Here is a 17418-nt window from a genome sequence, read left to right on the forward strand (position 1 = left end):
TTTCAACTGTTAGGAATGTAAAGAATAAATGATTTGGGGGTGCATATTCTCAATCAGTAGGTCTATCATTGAACACCTTCATCTAAAATCACAGACGAGGTATAGCGATTGTAAGAGTCAGAGGATCAGTGCACCAGCTGGGAGATAGTATCCTCTAGACATGGCAGGGAAGCTAGTGTATGGCTATATGAATAAGAAAGGCCAATCACAACTTCAGTTTGCATGTTAACATGGATGGTACATTCTTTCCCGTTGTAAAGACCTTCACCATGGGAAAGTTCTTCAAAGCTTTCAAAAGACAAGCTTGTCTTCAGAATTGTTGTTTGAAATGTATCTAAACAAATGATTATTTCATTCATAATTTACATATACATAAAATATTTCTCTCTCTCTCTCTCTCTCTCTCTCTCTCTCTCTTTTTAAAAATATGGACCGCTTCACGAATTTGTGTGCCATCCTTATGCAGGGGCCATGCTAATCTCTGTATCGTTCCAATATTAGTATATGTGCTACTGAAGCGAGCACAATATTTCCTTCTTTTAACAAACCAATTGAATAATAAGTCCCTATAGGGAATAAATCAGAAGAAAAAGTAACTTCTGAGAAAGGAATGAATCTAATTACTTTTGCAGAAATGTCCATTCCTTATGGTATTATGGTTTTAAAATGTTTGGTTAAAATGAAATACTTTAAATAATTTCTGTCTCCAGGAGAGATTATTTTAACCTGGATATTTATTGATTTTGTTCTTCATGATACACAGTAGACAGCTATTAATGAAATATTGACAAAAATGAGAAAATTGGTTGTTTACCATGTAGGGACATATGCAAGTTCATGTAAGTTGTAAGATACTCTAGTTCATGGATCTCTGTTGTGATTTCCTCCAATTCAGAAGAAAGCAGCCAATGGATTTAAGCTGAAAAGGATTTCTCATCTACAGGTATCTTCAAAGTTTATGAAGCTGAAACACCTTTGTGTGAAATAGCAAATTTGTTCGATCATCTGTTAACAAGTACATGAGCTACACATAAGAGTAAATTCTAATTTTATTTGAAGCTGGACTTCTGATGACACATTGCTTAAAACTACAAGCCATGATTTAAAATACAAACTTATTATCCGAAGGCTAGAGGTAGTGGATTGATATTGATCCACTTAATAGCTGTAGTAAGCTTCTTTTATCAGCTTTGCATTTACACATTTATCTGGTTCAAAGGCTAATCCAATAAAGCCTCTTATTGGACGTCACCTGCTCATACCCTGTAGCAATTTTTTTCTGGTAGAATTCCTCTCTGATTGTTGCTGCAATTTCCTGAGTTTAAGGATTAAAGAAGGATTTCTGTCATGAGACTTTGCTTTCTTTGTTCCTTCATAGACTAGTATCATTTACAGTGTGCAAAGTCCCATTTGAAGGGAGAGAGATAAGAGTGATATCTGCTCATACTATAATCCAATAATGCCATGCTTAAATAACTTGCCAGTTCTTGACCTCATTCAGTATTATAATGAAAGATGTGGAATGATATATTCTCAGATACTAAACCCATTACCAGACAAGATTTTCATCTTTGCATGGATTGCAAGACTAATTTCTCAGTAACACAAACACTAAAGTTCCTGAACTTGAAAAGAATTCTATGAGATGTTATGAAGAACAGTTTCTAAACTTTCAATTATTTGTGATAAACAAGCTTATTTTTCTTATTATAATACAAGTGATTGCCCTCAAACTTGCTTCTTGCCAACCTCAAAAAATATATATTTCTCTCACGTTTTTGTACTTTCAGATGTAAACACTCTCTTCCTGTTCTCATATTTCCACATGAATTTTTAAGGCAGTCTTATACATTCTGCCCCGGCTATGACCTTTGTGTGCTGAGGAGGAGCATGGATTGTTCATTTTCCTGCCTCTGTCTCCTGAATTTTAGGTGCACACCATCACATCCAGTTATGTTATATAGACCTTAGAACTTTGAGAGTGCTAGACAAACACTTTTTTTTTAACAGATATACCTACTTTTATTTGTGTTCATTTTCTTCTTTAATATTTATTTATTCATTTTTAATTTTGCATGCTGAGATTATCAACCTGTGTGAATTTCTGTGCATAGTGAGTGCCCTATGTCTGCAGAAATCTGAATGGGTTTCCAGAGATGTTAGAACTGGAATTACAGATGATTATCAGCCACCATGTGAGTACTGAGAATTGAACTCACATCATTTACAAGAGCAGCCAAGGCTCTCAGTCATCTAAGCCATCTCTCCATTCCCCAACTCTTTCTTAGAGTTCATCACTAAATCATCATTTTGACATTGCTTTCTCTTTAGCTATTCAGATCCTTTCCTTTTCAGCTCATCTGATTTGTACAAACAAGGAGCTGTTGTTTTGTTACTCTATATCCACCTAATGTGGCCTTATTGACATTATTCCACCAATTAAATCAGTGCTTCAGTCTTCTAGAGATACTCCTACTGAGAAAGAAAATAGAGGGTTCAACACTCTGAAAAGTAGCTTCACTTTTAAAGCATGAAAACTTAGGTATAATATTCTTATTTTTATTTACTTTTTATTTTATGGACATATTCTGACCCACTAAAATAACAACAGATACTCTAAGTCACACACACACACAACACACACACACACACACACATTCTCTCTATGGAATTAATGGATATGTTATACAACGCTTTAGAACATAAGAATATGTCTTGATAGCAGAAAAAAATCTAATTATAGTCAAGAAGAATGGAAGTAATTACTCTTATTTTAAGTTGCCTTTCTTGGATAAATCATTTCCTGAAATATACTGGTACACCTTGTTTTCTTTGAGGGATTTAGACCTGTGGGTTAAGAGACATGTGATTAAAAACAGGCAATTTCTTGACTCTGAAATTTATTTTCAAATAAAATCATGTCTGAGAAATCCAATGAAACCGGTTCTTCAGGATACTGGGGTAGCTGGCTGTTAACGGAAGTAGTTGGGTGAAAGTGCAGTAGTTTGTGTTTTGTTGGCTACTTTAGGAATGATGAATAAATGTGCATCATTTTTTTTATTTGTAGTTGGAACAAGGTAGCTACTAATTCTCTCCCAACTTGTTAGTTGGTTAAAATTTAAGCAGGCAAAAGTTGCTGAGAAAGAGTAAATCAGTTTGGTTAGAGTGAGACAATAATTAATATTGGAATTCTGTGTTTTATTTCAATACAAAAATACATCCAGGGATATATTGTAAGTCGTGACTATATTTACAGAAGGCAGAATATCTCTAATTTTCTTCTCTTTAGGTAAATGACTAGCACATACTAAGTCATGGCCATTCATTTTATTATGAGTCTGAATGAAGGAAGCCATAGTAAACACCATTAGATTATTTAAAGTATTTGAACTGCCCCAAAATACCTAACACCGTATAGGGAACTTCACACTTATAGGACAGTATATCCATTTTAGTTTTAATGACTACTAAGTATCATTTTAGTTCTTAAAACTAGATAAAACTTACACAAGTTCTGAGGCCATGATGTGTAAGTCAGTTAATTTTGGAGGGAACACTGAAAATCTCTCAGTAATAATTTCTGTGACTACATTTTATTTTACTAAGTAGTACCCTGACTGACCCATCATGGACAATCTATAAAAATGAGAAACAGCCCACAAACAACGTAGAAGGTTACCAGCATTCTAATGCCATCAGGAATTTTAATATCTAATGGATCTGAGGGGATAGAAATCCAAAGAACTTTTCCAGGCAGTGTTACAGCATGATAGACATTTTCCCCACTTGCAACTCTCTTGAAAGCTGCTAGAGTTACTATTTCTGAGATGATACACCATGACCATAGGCAACTTAGGGAGGAAGGGGTTTATTTTATTTAAACTTTCACACCACTGTTAATCATCAAAGGAAGTCAGAACCAAAACTTAAACAGGGCATGAACGTAGAGTCAGAACCTGATGGAGAGGCCTTGCAGGAACCTTGTCTACTGGGTTGCTTTTAATAGCTTGCTCAGCCTACCTTCCTGTAGAACTCAGGATCACTATACCAGGGGTAGCATGACCCACAATTGGCTTGGCTTTCCAATATCAATTAAGAAAATGTCATACAGACTTGCCTAGAGAATGATCTTTTGAAGACATTTTTCAATCAAGTTTGCCTTCTTTCAGATGAGTATGGCTTGGGACAAGTTGACATAAGACTATCTAGCACAGCAGCCACCTGTGGCTATTAGTCAGGACCTGGAGATCCATCCCATATAGAGCCACCAAACCCATACACTATTGTGGATGCCAGGAAGTGCTTACTCACAGGACCCTGATATAGCTGTCTCCTGAGAGGCTGTGCCAGAGCCTGACAAATACAAAGGGAGATGCTCACAGCCAACCCTTGGACTGAACACTGGGTCCTGGATGGCGGAGCTGGAGAAGGGACTGAAGGAGCTCAGGGGGGTTGCAGGCCCATGGAGGGAGCAACAGTGTCAACTAACAAAACACACGCTGGAATTCCAGGGGTCTGTACCACCAACCAAAGAAAACACACAGAGTGAACCATGGCTCTGGCCACATATGTGGCAGAGGATAGCCTTGTTGGACATCAGTGTAAGGAGACGCCCTTAGGCTTGAGTGTGTTTGATACCCCAGTATAGGGAAATGCCAGGGAGGGAAATAATACATGTCTTGAAATTGCTGCCGTGCTATATGAAGATTCTTATTCTTCCACAATTAATATATGTCTTAAATTTGCCTCATGCTATGTGAAGTATCTTCTCTTTTTTCCACTTTAGATTAACTTAGTTATCAATATTTGCATTTGCTATGGAAGCCCCTAGCATTTTTTTTCATTGGTAAACAGAGATGGAAAATGGTTCCAGTATGAAAAATATAGTTAGGGAACAGTCTTTGTATTTATGAAGCAAAGTTAGTATTGGTTTTGCTATAGATTTATGTGTATAAGGATGACTAAGGTAGACACACACTTAAGCAAAGAAGAGTAACACCAATATGCTGTGTGAGCCAAGGGGGCAGGCTGAGGGGCAGGGAGAAGAAGAGAGCAGGTCACAGAGGGAGGGATAAAGGAAGGAGGGAGGGCAGGTGGGGGGGGAGTCAGGATCTACAATAGATTTTTAGAAAAGAATACAAAATAGAATTTGTAGTAGAATAACTTTTCCATTACAAATTGGAAGGCAATACACTGCTATAAGAATAGCATTCCATACCTATTTAAATCCAAAATCCTAAGGTATTCAAAGGCCTTTATTTCAAGTTAAAATAAGAAAGAATCTGAACAGAGAGTATACGATAAATACAAAAAAAAAAAAAGGTAGTATATAATCCGACTGCATATGAACTAATGCAGTTAACACCAAGAATACTCCTTCAGACATTCGTTTCACCTAAAGGTCCAAGTAGATATCAAATTGATTTTTGCATTAATAATTGATGAAATAATAGACTTCACTAGCCAATTATCTTTTTATTGATTATTTCATTATTTAAATTTCAAATAATATCCCCCTTCCTGGTTACCCCTTCACAAACCCTCCTTCCCATGCTTCCTCTCTGCCTTCCTTTTGGCTATATTAGGGTGCTCTTACACCCACTCATCAACTCCTGCCTCACTGCTCTAGCATCCCCTTATTCTGGGGCATTGAGTTTCCACAGGACCAAGGGCCTACCTTCCCACTGAGGCCAGATAAGGTCATCCTCTGCTACTTTGTAGCTGAAGGCATGGGTCCCTCCACGTGTATTCTTTGGCTGGTGGTTTAGTCCCTGGGAGCTCTGGGAGGACTGGTTAGTTAACGTTTTTCCTATTGGGGTTACAAACACCTGTAGATTCTTCAGTCCTTCCCCTAACTCCTCCACTGGGGTCTTTGTGCTCAGTCCGAAGATTAGCTGTGAGCATCTGCATCTGTGTTAGTAAGGCTCTGGCAGATCCTCTCAGGAGACAGCTATACCAGGCTCCTGTCAGCAAGTGCTTCTTGGCATCAGCAACAGTGTCTGGTTTTGGTGTCTGCAGATGTGATGGGTCCCAGTGTGGCACAGTCTCTGAATGGCTTTTCCTTCATTTTTTGCTCAATATACCCAACAATCGTTTAATGGTTGTGCATATCAGATATAGCCAAAACTTTTAAACGTGAGATGCTTGAAGGTGGGAGACCTCTTCCTATCTGAACCATAGTGATCAGTCCTGAGCTACTCTTTGTACAGGATATAACAGAAGTGTGATCTTCATTCTTTTACTTACAGATTCATACCATTTACAGTATCATCATTGTACTATTTATGTTTGTACTAAACTAGCAAGGCAATTTAATGATTATGTCTGAACATAGATAATGTAGGTTGATAGATTATACATGTAAAATAAAATTTGAACTCTAAACATAACTTTAAAGATTTGGGGACAATTCTTAAGAAAAATAGCAAAATAAGACAGGCTATATTTTGTCACACTTTATAAGAAAATTATCTCTATTTCAGTATTGAACATTTTGATACTTGTGATCTCTGCACAACAGCATTATTATACTATTTACTTATATTAATACTGTATGCATTTAAAAATAATAATGAAGAATTTTATTGAGCACTAAGATTTAGAAGAAACAAACCAACACTATCCTGTTATTGCTTCACACAATTCCTGTTTTTGTGCTTTTTGTTTTCTTTTGTGTTTGTTTTTTTATTTTCTTTCTCTCTCTCTCTCTCTCTTTCTTTTTTTTACTTTTTATGACTAAGTTTAATCAAGAGCATCTGTGAGAATTTCCTTTCAGAACTATCTATTGGAGCCTAATGATCTCATATTTGGGAATACAACTGAATGTGCTTCCTAGAGAATCCAATCATAGTGAATTATTCAATAGGAGGAGGAAGGATCCCTTGAGCCCTACCTAATCCTCACCTGACTATTGTCTAGTCCAGTCTTGTATAGGTCAAGGGCAGGGAGCCACAGCTGCTGTGACAGGATTATTACAATGACTTCTGTACTTTGAAAATAGCATGTCTAAGATTTCATATTCTGATCTCACTTCCATGATGTTTCTTGACTGTACAAATGGGGGACAAATGTACTCTGTAGGTGTGAGCATATAACAGCCAATTATGCTCAGTACTTTGAGCTGCTGTTAGCATCTGGATTACTTGTCATTCAAAGAAAAGTGTCCTCATTAAAGCTTAGCAGATCATTTCTTACAAGGCAAAGAGAGTTCAACCTAGGCCAATCAAACAGTTATATAAGCCATCAACATTATTAAATGCAGGAAAATACAGAGTAATTTCTATGAATGAAAAAAAAGAATGAAATTGACAATCCAGGCATAAATGGAAGAAAATTGAGATAGATTGTATAAGCATATATAATATTCAGAAAGTATTGACAAAATAACCAAAGAGAATATTAAGCAAAAATATCTCAGTAGTCTTTCTAGTAGTTATAAGAAAGCAAGATCAAATGAATAGGTCACATGTTTTGTTCCCTCAAACAATGAAATATAAGTTGGTATGGGTGTATGTTTCCTAACAACAAATCACACTGACAGTATGTGTAAGACAAAACGTACTCTTGTTAATGCTCAGCCCTTTGCCTCTTAAAATTTGAGATAATAACTATAAGCAATTATTCACATGCTTTAAATGACAAAGTTGTTTATGCATTAGCATGATAATTATACTTATAATAGTGTTGGTGTCTTGTTTTTGAAAAAATGCTTTGATAAAAAGGGCTTTTGTGTATCTACAAAAACTTGAACAAATATGAATAAAGAGATATTTTCACACACAGAACTCCAAATTACAGTAATGAAGTGCTGAATTACTAAATGTTGGGATATAAGAATTTTAAATAACAGTATTCATCCACTGAAAATTAAACTGTGGAGGAGGAATAATTGCAAGAGAGTACGGTCACAAACCCTTAAATAAAAAAAGCAGAACAAGTAGCAGATATGTGGTATCAGTGTTTTCAAACTTCAAATGCTGTGACCCTTTAATACTGTTTCTCCTAGTGTGATTACCTCAACCATAAAATGATTTTCACTCGTATTTAGTAACTGTAATTCTTCTGTTATGAATTATAATGTAAATTTGTGATATGCATGATATCTAACATAGTTAACCTGTGAAAGGATCACTTGATTCCATGGAGTGGTGAACCACAGATGGGAAACCCATGTCTTATGTACATTTTTAAACGATTCAAAATTTCAATTTGTCAATTTTATTTTGTAAAATCACCAGGGAAATGTAGTGATGAGGGTGCAGATAATAATTACAAAATATCACTTGCCCTCACTGTAACATTATTAAGCAATCCTTTTTTATTGGATATTTTACTTATTTACATTTCAAATGTTAACCCTTTTCCTGGTTTTCCCTCTGCAAACCGCCTATCCTATCCCCCTCCCCTGCTTTTATAAGAATGCTCCTCTACCCATTCACTCCTACCTCACTGCCCTGGCATTCCCCGGCACTGGGGCATTGAGCTTTCGCAGGACCAAGGGCCTCTCTTCCCATTGATGTCCAACAAGGCCATCCTCTGTTCCATATGCGGCTGGAGCCATGGTTCACTCCATGTGTGCTCTTTGTTGGTTTAGTCCCTGGGAGTTCTGAAGGGTCTGGTTGGTTAATATTGTTGTTATTCCTATGGGGTTGCAAACCTCTTCAGGTCCTTCAGTCCTTTCTCTAGCTCCTCCAATGGGGTCCCATGCTCAGTCCAATGGTTGACTGCACGCATCTACCACTGTGTCAGACTGGCAGAACCTCTCAGGAGAGAGCTATATTAGGCTCCTATCAGCAAGCACTTCTTGGCATCAGCAATAGTGTCTGGGTTTGTTGTCTGTAAATGGGATGGATCCCAAGATGAGGCAGCCTCTGGATGGCCTTTCCTCAGTCTCTGCTCCACACTTTGTCTCTGTATTTCCTGTAGACAGGAACAATTCTGTGTTAAAATTTGGTGATGAGTAGATGGCTCCATTTCTGAACGTGTGGCCTTGCCTAACCTCTGGATATGATCTCTACAGGTTCTTCCTTCCATTTTTTTGGGTATTTCAGCTAATGCTATCCCCATTGGGTCCTAGGAGTCTCTTGCTTTTTTGGCATCTGGAACTTTCTGGTGGCTAGCCCCAGTTCTCCAACCCCATTGCTACACAACTCTATTCGATTTCCTGAGCCTCTGTCTCTCATCCCTGTCTTGTCACATACCTGATCCTGCTCCCCCTTTCCTCTCCCTCTCTCGCCCTTCCAAGTGCCTCCCTCCCCTCCCTCTACATCCTGTGAGTATTTTGTTCCAGCTTATAAGAAGGACTGAAGCAACCACACTTTGACCTTCCTTCTTCTTGAGCTTCGTATGGTCTGTTAGTTGTATAGTGGGTATTCTGAACTTTTGGACTAATATCTACTTACCAGTGAGTACATACCATGTGTGTTCTTTTGTGACTGGGTTACCTTACTCAGGATGATATTTTCTAGTATCATCCATTTGCCTGCCAACTTCATGAAGTGATTGTTTTTAATGGCTGAGTAGAAATCCATTGTGTAAATGGATGACATTTTCTGTATCCATTTCTCTGTTGATGGACATCTGGTTTCTTTCCAGCTTCTGGCTATTATAAATAAGGCTGCATACTGGAGCATGTGTAAATATCACTAATTGCAGATGATATGCTAGTATAATTAAGTGATCCCAAAAATTCAACCAGAGAACTCCTATATCTGATAAACAACTTCAGTAAGGTGGCTGGATATAAAATTAACTCAAACAAATCAATAGCCTTCCCCTTCTCAGATGATAAGGAATTCTTAATACATACTCATGGAGGAAAAAAAAGAAACAGGCTTCTTAGGTACTTTCTAGGGATGGGGCTCAAATTACTGAAGGAATGCTACATAGATTATCATTTCATTATTCAGTAATAGGAAGAAATGTAAATGCACACACATTTAGTATACCTTTTTCCTATGACTAAACTCATTGGAAAATAGGATATGTAGAAAACTGAAGTTTCCAGAATATATATTTAACAAAAATTTTGTGGTATTTTTGTAATCACTTTCTTATCATAAAAGGCTTTAAAATTTTCCTTCCTATTCCTTTCTAAAAAGCATAGGCTTTAGTGTGTGTGTGTGTGGGGGGGGAATGTTAATTAATATCCTTGTTGCTCTGACAAAATGCTTGACATAAACAATTTCACAGAGGTAAGGATTATTTTTTAACTCACAGTTTGAATGACTTCAGTCCATTTGTTATTTATCCTCATGTTCTTGAGCAGAATAGCCTGAATATTAAGTAGAGAGTACAGTTTACTGTGGACAGAGGAAACACAAAGTGAAGAAGAGTAAAGGAACTAGGTATAAATGTCCAAGTTAGACCCTGATGGACCTGTAGCCTACAACCAAGCCTCCTGTCCTAAGGTTTTCCAGACCTCTGAAAATATACTGTGAGCTATTTCTAAGCCTTCAATCACATACAAGTGAAGTTTTCTTTTACCCTAACATTTTCAAAACTGGCGCTTCTTTACTTGATGAGACATCAGTTGATCCATTTCCCAAAAGATTTCAGTAAAAGTTATAATTACTCTGCCTCCATAAAATTCTGATAAAATTATCAGGTATGTTTTTAAATGAAATAAAAATGTCCAGCATTGGGTAGCTATTTGAAAATAAGAACTTTCAATAATCGATTAAAGATAATATACAATGTACTAAGAAGCATCGAGAACCTTCAATGAAGCATTGCAAATAAAATGAAGTTTTAGGAAGACAGACCACACAGTAATAAATGTAACACACATGATGGAAGATCAGATTAAAATATTCATGAATCAACAAAGAAAAAGGTGAAGAAACATTAGCAAGAGTATCACAAAAGACCCAAGATTGATATCTAATTAATCAAATAAAGAATGCTTGAAATAGACAGATTGAAAGCCATCATAAATAGGTTTGACAAAAATTTCGTCTCCTATGTTCCATAAAATTTAATTTAAAATGTGACCCTATCCGGAAATCTAAAACAAGTTAATTAAATGACAGGTTAACAAGAAAGAAACGGAAAACCATGTTGGAGATGACCTCAGTCTACCCAGTCCAAATTATGTCCAATAGCTTCCCTGGTGTTTGTCTAGTATTAAAGAAACTGACTATTTGTATGCTTCCTCCCTTTCCCTCTCCCCATCCCTGCCTTTTCTTTGTATGTGTATACTTGTTTGTGTGTGTTGTGTGTGTGTGTGTGTAATGATTTGGAGTTATTTGAATTCTGTACTTTCTTTTATCATAGATAATAATGCACATAACCATAGAGCCTCTGTCCCAGACTCTCTCATGCCCTACTAGTCAAAGAAGGGCATTGGATAGATCTTCACAGATGATACATGTTACCAGACTTCATGTATTCCAAGACATTAGAGTGAGTGAAGTGGACATTTACACACCTCTTAACTAAGAATGTTTATGCTACTCTAGAAGTTGTTCCGATACTAATAAGGAAGATGGACCTAGCACTACACTGTAGTATGTTGTTATAATGGGCTCTGTACAATACACCTGGAGGGTCTGTGACATGACACAAGCATTTGCTCAGCTCTGATAGAGGCCTAAGGATATATGGCTTTCTGGTGATGGGGAGTTTGGGGAAAGAGGTCATATGAAGACAAGAAATAAACAAAGCAAGTACAATTGTAATATCATTAAATCCATTCACAGGAGAACTTCCCTGATTATTCAGATCGGTTTTTATCTCACTGATATATTGGTTCAACCTCATCTGATTTCCATCCAGTGTATCCTCCCTCTGAACATTTCTATCACTTAAATTTAGAAGACCAGGTTTCTAGCAAGAGAAATATATATGGAAGAACTCATTGACTCTATGTCCTACCTTAGGCATTCCCTAGAACTCATCGCAGGCATGCTTCTCGTAATAAAGCAAGGTGACATTTCTCCTGCCTTTCATTATGGAATGAAGTGATTTCAAAATATATGAGTAGTGATTTTTCAAAGATGAATATTCTGCTTTACTGTTAATAAAAACAGTGAAAAGATCTGCGTTTTCCAAAGGACTGCAACTTGCTTACATGAAGTCAGAGTTCTAAATGTAGGAGGTGATGTGTAATATATAAGAAATAAGCCTAGAGCTCTGTTATGAGATCAGAGTTCTTGCTTAAAGAGAGAACTGTATGAGCAAAATGTATCTTATCAATTCTCAAACCACCATATCATTTATTAGAAATAAAGGGGTAGTATATCATGTCTGTATTTCCATTGAAGAAAGCGGCGTAAAAATAGTGAGGAAATGACCTAAGAATTTAGGAAGCTATCATTCACAAACTTTAGGAAGAAACCAGAAGCAATTTTCTGATTATTGATTAGTAAATTCAATTTTTATAAATCAGAGTCATTAAAGAGGCATCCATAGCATTTTAATATCTTACTAACACATGCCTAAAATAAACAGACATTCATTGGATTTTTAGATCCATAAAACATACAGTTAACATATGTGCGATACTTGTTAGCTCACAGTGAGAAATCAATCCTAAAGTTTCCATTAGCTGTTGAAATCCATAATTGGCTTGCTCCCTAAATTTGTCTCAAACATCTGTAAAGGTAATAAACCAATTACAGAAGCCATCTGGAACTCGAATATAAATGGGAAAACAAAACTGAAAACCAAATAATCCTCTCTTGAATAACTGATAATTCAATTGGTAATTTGTCACAGAACATGGCAAACACTGCTAATATTCGGGGTAACAGAAAGGTCTACATGGAGGTACCACCGATACCTTGACCTCAGTCTTGACGGTTTCAGGTGATCCTCTCCACAGGACTTCTGCAGTCATCCTCATGGCTTACCTGAGTCACAACCTTGGAGACCTGAACTCGTTTATCACAGAAACCACCCTGCTAAAATGTTTGTATGAATATGATCACAATGATCTTGGGAAATTTACCATACCTTCAGAACATTGAACTGAGTTTATAGATACGGGAGCTTTAGCTATTACCCTAAACTGGTACATCATCTGGTCTACTAGAATATTAATCACAATGGTGAGTTCATTACTAAGTGAGTTAACAAAACAAATGAAAACTAAATCCAAACTGTAAGGTGTGGCCCTAATAATTCTAGAATATTCTAAATTTTCAAAAGTGTCTTTAGTCATAGGTCATGGAAATCCGGGGTTATGTTAAATAAAACCTCACACTTTTTTGTTCTATTTAAAAAAAAAATACAGACCAAAAATCAACAAACAAGCAAACAAACAAAAACACTTTTCCTGGGGATTCAATACACAGGTCTACTCACACCAGATAGGGAACCTACAACAGACCAAAGTACAGGACTAGGGCCACTCATGGAGGCAGACTGGAAGTTAAACTGCACACCCCACGCAGCTGCGAGGTGTGCATAGGGCTGTGAAAAGCCACAGGACTCCACTCTAAAGGCACGGTCTTAGGTCCTTGTGGAACTGTTGGAGTGGGGCTCGGAGTCTCTGGCCTGCATGGAGACCAGCAGGCTCTGGCCTGGGCCCGAAGGGAAAAGGGCAGGAAGAGAGGCCTCTGGATGGTTACCACAGAGGGGAAGAGTCCTTGGCTTGCTCAGACACTTGTTTGTCTTGGTGGAAGCCATGTCAGGGAAATGCAGGGAGGCCTCCTGCAGGAGATTAGATATGTGGCTCATTAGGGGAAGACCTATTCCATTGCTCCCAACATGATGAGAAGAAGCAGACAGTCCATGATTTTAAGGTGTTTCTTGTAGAAAGACAGAGAGAGGGAGAAGAGTAGAGAAGTAGAGGCTGGCCATGGAGAGAGGGGGAAAGGAAAGGCAGAGAGATGGGAAGCAAGAGGGCTAGAGAGAGAGGCAAGAGAGTAAGAGAGCAAGAAGGAGACAAGCAGTATTTTTATAATGGGTTGGGCTTACCTGGCTGTGGCCACCTAACTCTGGGAGTGGAGTCTGGACAGCCTATGTGACTGAAGGCCAGAGAATTATGGAGCTAGGGCCTCTTGTCAGGAGAACAGTGTCTGGGAACGTGTGGCCAACTTCCTTCCATTCTTTGCAGATTAATCTGCTGGGTCTCCGGGTTTTAAACCTAACTCGACAGGGTGTCTTTCATGGTCCCACACCTCAGCATCTGGAAAAGGGGCCTTTTCCAGTTGAACTGTACTGAGACAGCATTAGAACCAATCCCTAACACAGAATTTTAACTCCCAACTGTGCAACATACTAAGTGGATGTTAGATAAATTGGGAGATTTTTTTTTTGACTTTTCCAGAATTCTTTTTCTTTAGAGCTTTCATTGAAAACATAATATGATTTCATTACCACACAATGATATATTCATAAAAGCACTAAAAAATCGTGTTAATACTCTATATAGTTTTATTGCTATGATATTTCATTCTTATTAAAATTCAATGATGTACATCCAAGTCACTGAATATAATTTTTCTCACACTTTTATTGACTTATTCCCTCAAATCTTATAATTTACCATAAAAATGCTATAATAATGAAGTATAGCCATTGTGAATGTAAAAAAGTGGAAAAGACATTTTCCCTTTTTACTTTGTAATATACATATAATTCCTGATATCAGAAGATTTTTTGAGCTACAGGTTCATTCCAATAATGCTGTTTATTAATTTTAATATCTCTTAGGACCTCGATTTCTATACTTATAAAAATAGAAATCACATATATTTCAGTTTAATAGACATTAGTAACCAAATTTTTATAAAACCAATATTTATGGGAATAGTGTATCAACTTACAAATTCTTATTTATTGTTTGACCTGTTGATTTAATAATCCAGTTTCTTTTAATTTGTACTTAGGAAGTAGTTCTAAATAAATAGCATATCTCCAAATTCTTACAATGCTTCTTTTTCTTGATATTTTATTGTCAAGCTGAACTTGAAATAATTATCTGGTAGAAAGCCATGTGACCACCAAATAAGCTATACCTTTATAAGTAAAATCAACTTTTGTTCATTATATACTTGCCCATAAATCTCTCCCTTTTCCAGCCTTAGATTCACTTTAGTTTTTGATACATATATTCAAATAATCTGACAATTTAAACTTTGCTAAAATGTTCTAATTTTTTTACATATTTTCAAATGATCCAACTTATAATTACTCATTTTTTTAGAATTATTTTGTTAATATTCATTTTTCTTTTATATTAAACTCATAAAGAACATTGGATAATAGTTTTTCTTATTAAGACCACTATTATCAAATCTTTTGATTGATTACTCTGTCTTCATTTGGTAAGTGAGGAGTCATATCTTGTTTAGTTTTGAAATCTTTGGTGTAATATAAATGCAACTTCTTATAAAATATTTAGTAGATATCACCTGTACATTTCTATTCTTTATTAAGCAGTCCAAAACCATATACGTATTTTTTTCTAATTTTACTTTGTCTTAAACTTTTATTAATATGTTTATTTTTTGCTTTTGTGTTAAATTATTTTACTGAATGTATTTGATTAAATACTACTCACTTGAAGTTTTCACCTAATTAGAGGCATTTTTCCCGCTCATTCCAATGGTCTTTCTAATCTATCATTTCTTAGCAATATCCTGAGTCCCCAGTCACTATCCATAAGATTACCAAGTGTCTGTTTATTATCTATCACCTTACAAATTGATGAATTATATTACAATCTTGCACATTTTCAATTGCATTGACAAACTTATTATGTGCATCCATGTATCTATGAGTATGGTCACACTTATATGAGGTCAGAGAACAACTTGCCAATGTTGGTTTTCTTTTTGAGCAATGTGGGTCACTGAGATCAAGACGGTTTGTCAGGCTTGGGACCAAGTGCCTTTACCTAGTGATACATCAGACAATCATTTTCTCATTTGTCTGTCTGTCCTTTTGCTTTGCTCTGTTTTCTCATCCCTTGTTAGTTTACATCATTGAATATTCATCACATTTTGTTACTAGATTTGTTGCCTTCAGAACTTTGTTCTACAAAGGCTTGATGCCTCAGAGAAGGGGGATGTTAGAGGCAGTAAGGTGGAAGAGGGTAGGTGTGGGAGGGAGCATCCTATTAGAGGCAAAAGGAGGGGTATGGGGCGAAGAGTTCATGGAAAAGGGACCTAGAATGGGGATCACATTTGAAATGTAAACAAATAAAATGGTTAATAAATAGATAAAAGAAAAATAAAAAGTATACAATTTTGTTTGTCAAGAATTCAATTAACTCACTTTGTGCTTTTCCTGATGTTCCATATTTTTTTCTTTATTATTACTATATTTCCTTTAAAGCCTTGAAACTAATTAAATGGTTGCATTAAAGAGCTTGTCTTCTGTTTATAATGGTTTGTATTGTGTTCTTTTTTAACCAACTAGATTATTTTCTTCTATAAACTATAATGTTGTTACATCTTTCCATTGGTAATAGTCTTTTTGCATTGCACTCATTTTGTATAGGATATTTAGGGAATCTGAAATTCATTAACTTTTGTTGAGATTTAACATTAAATTTGCCATTATCAAATCAATAACAGCTATTATAGTCCTTTATTGCTGTTCACATTTTGCTTTTCTTCTTCCTCATGTTATGATTGTTACTCTACTTCAGCTACTAATTTTGTGTCTTTCTTGCTTTCTTTCTTGCTTGCTTTACTTATTTACACTCTAGAATTTATTCCCCCTTCCTGGTCCACCCTCCTACTGTTTCACATCCCATACCTCCTCACCACCCCCTGACTACACTAGGATGTTCCCACCACCCACCACTCACCCCAACTGACCTCTGAATTCACTGGGGCCTCCAGTCTCTTGAGGGTTAGGAGCATCATCTCCGATTGAACACAGATATGTTGGGGGCCTCATATCACCTGATATTTGCTTCTGGTTTGATGGTCAAGAGATTGAGAGATCTCAGAGATCCAGATTAATTGAGGCTGTTGGTCGTTCTACAGGGATACCCTCCTCCTTAGCTTCTTCTAGCTTTTCCCTAATTCAACCAGGGGTCATCAGGTTCTGTCCATTGGTTGGGTACAAATATCTGCATCTGACTCTTACAGCTGCATGTTGGGTCTTCTGGAGTATAGTCATGATAGGTCCCTTTTTGTGAGTGTTCCATAGCCTCAGTAATAGTGTCAGGACTGGGGACCTCCCCTTGAGTTGGATTCCACCTTGTGCCTGTTGCTGAACCTTCTTTTCCTCAGGATCCTCTCCATTTCCATCACTGTAGATTTTTCAGGCAGGAACAATTATGGGTGAGAATTTTGACTGTGGAATGGCAACCCACTTCCTCCTTTGATGCCCATGGTTACTCTTTGGTGGTTCTGACTCTTGGAGCCCCCAAGGGTCCACGTTAGTTCACACTATTGGTCTTCCTGTGGATCCCCTGTCATCTTTGGGTCCCTTGTTCCTTCCCCCCAATATTTCCTC

At 36.8% G+C, this 17418-nt stretch overlaps 1 non-coding gene across 1 annotated transcript; it reads right to left on the reverse strand.

Moving 5' to 3' along the window:
• Positions 1–421: 421 nt before the first annotated feature.
• LOC115030025 lies at positions 422–525 on the reverse strand. The gene has a single exon (XR_003835618.1). It is a non-coding gene; the product is annotated as a U6 spliceosomal RNA (small nuclear RNA).
• Between the last annotated feature and the right edge of the window lie 16893 nt (positions 526–17418).

Source organism: Mus caroli, chromosome 19 (assembly GCF_900094665.2).
Source record: "Mus caroli chromosome 19, CAROLI_EIJ_v1.1, whole genome shotgun sequence".
Classification (NCBI taxonomy): Eukaryota; Metazoa; Chordata; class Mammalia; order Rodentia; family Muridae; genus Mus; species Mus caroli.